We start from the raw sequence: 6,332 nt of genomic DNA, 5'->3' as shown, positions 1-6,332 counted from the left end.
GCTTTAATATTGCTTAAGGTGCATATTCACTATAGAAATAATGCAATTTGATGGATGCCATGGCTCCATCCTACAGAATCTTAGAATTTGTAGTTTTGTGAAGCACCAGCATTCTTTGGCAGACAAGGCTAAACACCTTGTAAAACTACAAATCCCGGGATTCCATAGGACAGCGCTACAGCACTTAAAGCAGTGTCAAACTGCATTATTTCTGTATTTATTTAAGTATTTATATCCCGCCCTTCAGCCCTAATGGCTCTCAGGGCGGCTTACAACATTATTTTTAATCAGACAGTTCCCTACCCTCAGGCTTACAATCTAAAAGACACGAAACAAAAGGAGAAGGGAATGATGGAGGGAAAGGGGATGAGGTCTAGTGGTTCTTCTCTCCCTCTGAGGCCTGGACCAAGGCAGATGGATTGGAGGGAGGGCTCTTCCTTCTTCCAGGCTAGTCCTGATGGAGCTGGACTTGCCTGGCAAACTCCCTCTCAGGCCGGCAGATGGCAGTTGTGGAGGGCAGAGTCACCTTCCTTCAGGCTTAGTCCTGATGGAGCTGTAGTGTAGATGTAGGCTTATTTTTTGCAGGGATGTTTCCAGTTAGAGGGATCTTGGCACTGCCAAAAGGCATTGTGACTCTATGCTGTCTTGTTCTTCTTAATGATCCCCCCCCTTGTAAGGAGAAAAAATGGAAGAAAATGGAAAACCACAGTAGAGTTACACATGGAAGACAATAATGTTGAAATGAATCCATAGTACAAGGTATGAGGCAGAGCAATTGCATGATGAAACACCCATGTGGAAATGCCCTATATATGTACAAGGTGATTCAAAAAGAATAGTGCAAAAGTAAAGCTGTTCCTATTCGGTTTTGCACCATTGTTTTTGAATTACCCTGTATTTTGCCTCTACCAGCTTAATATTAATGGGCATTTGTGATAAATGGGAGTCCCTCCATTTATCAGAGCTTTCGTCCCAGATACGAAAGGGTTAAATGTTGGGAGAGGTACATCATAGGTGATGAGATGTCAACTGTCTAATGAGATGGGGGAGTTGGGCAGAAGTGCAAACCTTCTAGATGCTTCTATGAGAAAGGTTTTTAAAAGCCTGGATGCAACACAAGGCTGGCACCTGAGAGAATCTGCCCTTTGGGGTTTTGCTTTGTAGGTCTGCCTGCCTGCCTGCCTGCCTCCTGGCAGGGGGAGAAGCTTGTGCAACTGGATAGTGGAAACACCGAGGAATACAAATCTCATCTGAGATGTGGGTAAGGTTAGGAACATGTATTAGTTAGTGGCATTAGGATTTTTGGTTTATTTTACTAACTTGGCTGAAATGACTCTACTCTGTAACTTACACTTCTCTCTGTGCCTGTAGGACAAGTGGGTCCTGCATGTAGTGATATCTGTTTGCTCTAGAACATCTTAGTTAGAATAAAGCTTTTCTTTAAAGTACTCTGTCTCTTGCACTCCTTTTCATGGGCCTTTAGCTCAGTTAGTTCTTTCCTAAATTGGCAAGGGAAAGTATCTATGGAATTCCCCAGCAAGGTCCTGATAAGGTCTTCAGGGGAAGAGGCTAATTCATCAGGTGGTGGCAGCAGCAAGGTTTATTTTAGAGAAAAGGATGGTCTCAAGGGGTCCCATCTAGCTCAGCAATAGTAGAAGAGGACCCAGAGATCCATAAGATGTTGGCTTCGGTGTTCTCAGAACACCACAGCAGCATTTTAGGGGAAGCAGTAAAACCCATTTGTATGATTCGCAGAGATCACGAAGAAGAAGTAATTACCAAACGACTAATAAACCTGCTATTGATTAAAAGAATCCCCTGGCTATGCTATCATGTGTCACTGCTATATAATATCCATACATTTGAGACTGTTGTGGACAACTGCACAATTCTCTTAAGGCACTCTAAAAAATAAAATCTGTGAAAGGGCAGACAAGCACCAATGTGGCTGTGTGTCATTTTAAAATAGATTAGTTTATGCCTCCATAAACATGGGCTATCTATATAATCTGACACTGGTTTAAAAATACACTCCATTAACCTATAGGTTAGCATTTGTGTATGCAAATCCCAAGAGTCAATTGCCTCCATATATTTACACTTCGTCAGAGTGAGAGCTTTTCCACATTGCTTGTGCGTAGAGATGTAAACCCTCAACTATTTTGTTCTTGCCTCAAAGAATGAATAATTATAGTAGTCTTCTCCTTGTTGAGAGAAAAATCCATCTTCCTCCACAGTGTTGTGGCTGTTTTCAAGTATTCAGAAGTGTACAAAAGCATGTTTTTTAAACACAATAATCCTGTTTTCTGTGCAGAATAAAACATTTCTGCACAGGAAAGTGTTTCCTATGCAGAAAACAGGTGTTTTTTTTGATGAGGAAAAAAAAATCCATGTTTTTTTCCTATGTCGAATTATTCCTCTACAATACTTTGAATAATGGGGGGAAATGTGCTTATCTATTATTCTTGCTTATCTATTATTCTTCCTAAAGGAATTTCCTGATTGTTGGGAAATCTGTCTTTCAACTTGGTGACTAACAATAACAAATTTTCTTTCAATTTCTATTTGTGTGTATCTTGTTATATCCATAACATTATACTTGTGTTAACCAATGTGCCTGGAACATCAGCTATTCTGTCCCTTGTACTATGAGTACAAAGATGTACAACCTTGATAATAGGGATGGCAGCCATGGTACTATTTACAATTTTTAGGGGTTTGGTTTCTTGTTTTGAAAATTGGTTAGGCTAAAAAGTGTACATTGGAGGGCCAGCATGGTGCATTTGAGGGCCAGCAATGTGTAGTGGTTTGGGCGTTGGATTAGGACACTGGGAGACCAGGGTTTGAATCCCGGCTTTGCCATGGAAACCCATTGGGTGATCTTGGGCAAGTCACACTCTCTGAGCCTCAGAGGACAACAACAACAAACATTGCACAGAGCTCCTGTAACTGAATTAAAACAATCACTTTTCCTGGAGACTTCTGGGAAATCCAGGAGACCCAAAATAGGACTCTTGAGTCTCCATGTGGCTTCAGGTCAGCAGTGTGCCAATGTGGCTGCTCCAGGTACACGTAAACATTCCTACTACAATGACAGAAGAGAGAATGGAATGTCTTTGCTTCTTTAAAATCTGTAACTGGATGTTTGTACCTGTAGCACTCACTTTTTAAAAAACAAAGTTAGAAACTTCAAAACAAAGCAGGTACTAAATGATGTATATGCACTTATCTCCACATGTACCAGCGTGGTCACAAGCACTAGTCAGTGACTATATATGAGTAAATAATTCTAGATAATGCCAGGAGCGTCACTAGGAGGGTGTGGGAGGTTCAGGCCCACCAGGGGATATCATAATGGTGTGTGTGACACCACTGCTCCCCAAACATTTGCCTTTGGGCAAAAATGGGTTGTGGCATTCACCTGTGCCCCTTTAAAATGCAGAAGAGATGGTACAAGTGGGGCAAGGAGGAGAAAGGAATGGGAAGAGAAAGGAGGCACCCGTTTTTTAAAATTAAATATTGATTTTTTAAAAATTAAAAAATATTAATCTTTAAAAATTTCTTCTTAAAAATATCACATTTTACCAAATGTTCACTTTAATCACATGAAACTATGTACATGTAAATACATTTGGCTGTGTGTATGATATTGTAATTCAGTGGTATAATTTTAATTTTGCTAGTTTACATCACAACTATTACTATTACATTCAGTGATATATGGGAATTATGATTTATGAGTAACATTAGTACAAAAAACTTTACTAAGGATTCTGTGTGGGGTGGCATGGGTTATCACACCTAGTGACTGCTCCCTAGTGACACCACTTGATAATAATTTTATAGGTAGTTGAAACACTGCACTTCTCTACTTGTTACCCCAACCCCTGTGTGTTCTTACCACCTCTTCCATCTTTTTTATCTTTTCACACAAGAACCTGTTAAGAAAGCAAAGACAGCATGGAGACACAATATTTTTTTAAATGGTAGCACACGGAGCCATTGGTTTAGAAGCACTTCATGCAAATAACACTAATGCGTTCCACACATCAGCACTTGCAACATCCAGTGGGAACATTTACTGAAGACAGAACTGAGTTATTTCAACAACAAAATGCTGGGGAAATGGGACACACCCGCTCTTCAAGAGGACATTAGGAAACAGACGAGGTACTATGCTAAGCACTTACCATATTGCAGAGCAATTGTCTGAAAGGGGATGAATAATCAATTGCACATACTCAAGGAACAAGCCCTGCGGGAGGTTATTCTTTGTATTTGAGGTTTTGCTGGAAGGAGTTGCAAAGTGGTAAAATACTGGTGCCACTGGCAGCTACCCTTTAGTGTGAGTTGAGGCTCTGGAGGAGGGCCAGTATTCATCAGGACCATACAACAGGGATTAAAGTTCACTCTTTGGATACCATGGTTCTGGTCTCTCCCCAAAATTAAACTAATCAAATGAAATGCGTTCACACACTATCTTGATCAAAGTATTTGAAGGTTACAGGCCTGCCCCCTGGGAGGTGAGCTGCTTTGGGTAAAACTCACTGTTTGTTCCTTTTCCTTATTTACTTCATGCTGATTTTCCCAATAAAATTGGCAATGCTCCCAAACTAGGCTTCCCATAAAAATAGCACAGCGTCAGCTGTCCTGTCAGTGGGAGACAAAACATTTAATTTGAAGAGACTTCAATGGAGATGGAAAATAAAAAAGATAAAGGGCAAATTTTATTTTAGATGCTTATTTGGGTACAGAGACATGGTGGGATTATAAATCCAGATTTGTGATTAATAAATACAGGCTCCCATGCACGTATCAAAACAATAGAAGAAAATAATCAGTGTAAATTGTGAACTATGCGAGACAATCCATACTAAAAGGTGCAGTTGAACATACTGGCTAATACTTGAATCCTGTTTATGTAAAACAAGCTTGCTCAAAACACATCAACATCTCTGTTAAGATCTTTGACATTTTAAAAAGATATGAAAAATGCACATGCATCTGACATATAGACACCCTGAAACAGTTTTCAACTGAGGAAAGGGGACATTGCAGGCAGTAGCTCTGAAGCAGAAACTATTTTACACTAAGATCTGAAAACAAAGATCGCAAGGTCTCAGTATTTCCCCATCAGTTTCTTCTGTTACATATCAAGATGGGGCATTAAGGAGTAAGAACTATCCTCATATTTCATTAGAGGGTGAATAACAACTTTGTGCTTGCTGCACACATTGACTTTCTTCAAGGATTGATTGCTGCAATGAAAACTCATTTTTCCTTGTTGAGCCATCATTAGTAGTTTTACCATGATTTTCTTCACATAGTACACTGGACTTGGCTTAGGTTCAAATCCCAAGAAGCTTTACCCCATCTGTTTGTATTTTCACTTTAGATGGGGGGCCATCTAAGTTATTTTGAAAGTGGTTTAAATTTCAAACAGGCCAGGGCTCCCCACCTCCCAGAAAGCCAGTTCCTTTAAGCTAGAAAAAGACAATGCTGACATGGCATAGTGGTTTGAGTATTAGCCTACAACTTTGAATCCCAGCTTGGCCATGAAACTCCTCAGTCTGAGGAGAAGGCAATCACAAACCTGAACAAATCGTGCCAAGAGAACTCCATGATAGGTTCACCTTAGAGTCGCCATACAGTGCACACAAGGTCATAAGGCGCACAACAAGAAACTGACAACAGATTTAACAGGAATGAAATTACACCACTGTTACTTCTGGTTACAGGTTTAATACTTGAACATGCTTACCAGGTTTTAACATTTAAGCCTGTTTACCAGTTTGTTGTTCCTGTGTACCCTCAAGTTGTTTCTGACTTATGGTGACCTTAAGGCAAACCTATCATGGGTTTTTCTTGACAAGATTTATTCACAAGTTTGCCATTGCCTTCTTTGTTCAAGGTCATCCAGTGGGTTTTATGGCTGAGCTGGGAATTGAATCATGGTCTCCACAGTTGTAGTCCAACACTCAAAACACTACACCATGCTGGCTGTTTGCCAGTATGATGAATGTATACATAATGAACAAGGGATCTCTGTTCTGTAACACTTTTAACTATTTGGAGGGAAAAAAATCCTGTAATTTTCCTATAGACATAATAATCCCCAAATTTTACTACCAATTACCAATATCAGCCAGACCCACTTGTAACACTAGTCCTACTTGTAACAAATGATTATTTTGCCAAATGAAATATACAGAAATAGAATCAAACTAGTTGGTACTTTAAGGGGAAGCAACCATGTAATGCTAGAATTCAAAATTGTGAAATAGGTTGAAGAGTCAAACACGAACCTTTGTTTTCGGAAAAGCTGATTTTAT

This window comes from Sceloporus undulatus, chromosome 4 (genome assembly GCF_019175285.1).
Source record: "Sceloporus undulatus isolate JIND9_A2432 ecotype Alabama chromosome 4, SceUnd_v1.1, whole genome shotgun sequence".
Taxonomy (NCBI): domain Eukaryota; kingdom Metazoa; phylum Chordata; class Lepidosauria; order Squamata; family Phrynosomatidae; genus Sceloporus; species Sceloporus undulatus.
Note: the sequence above shows the minus strand (reverse complement) of the source record.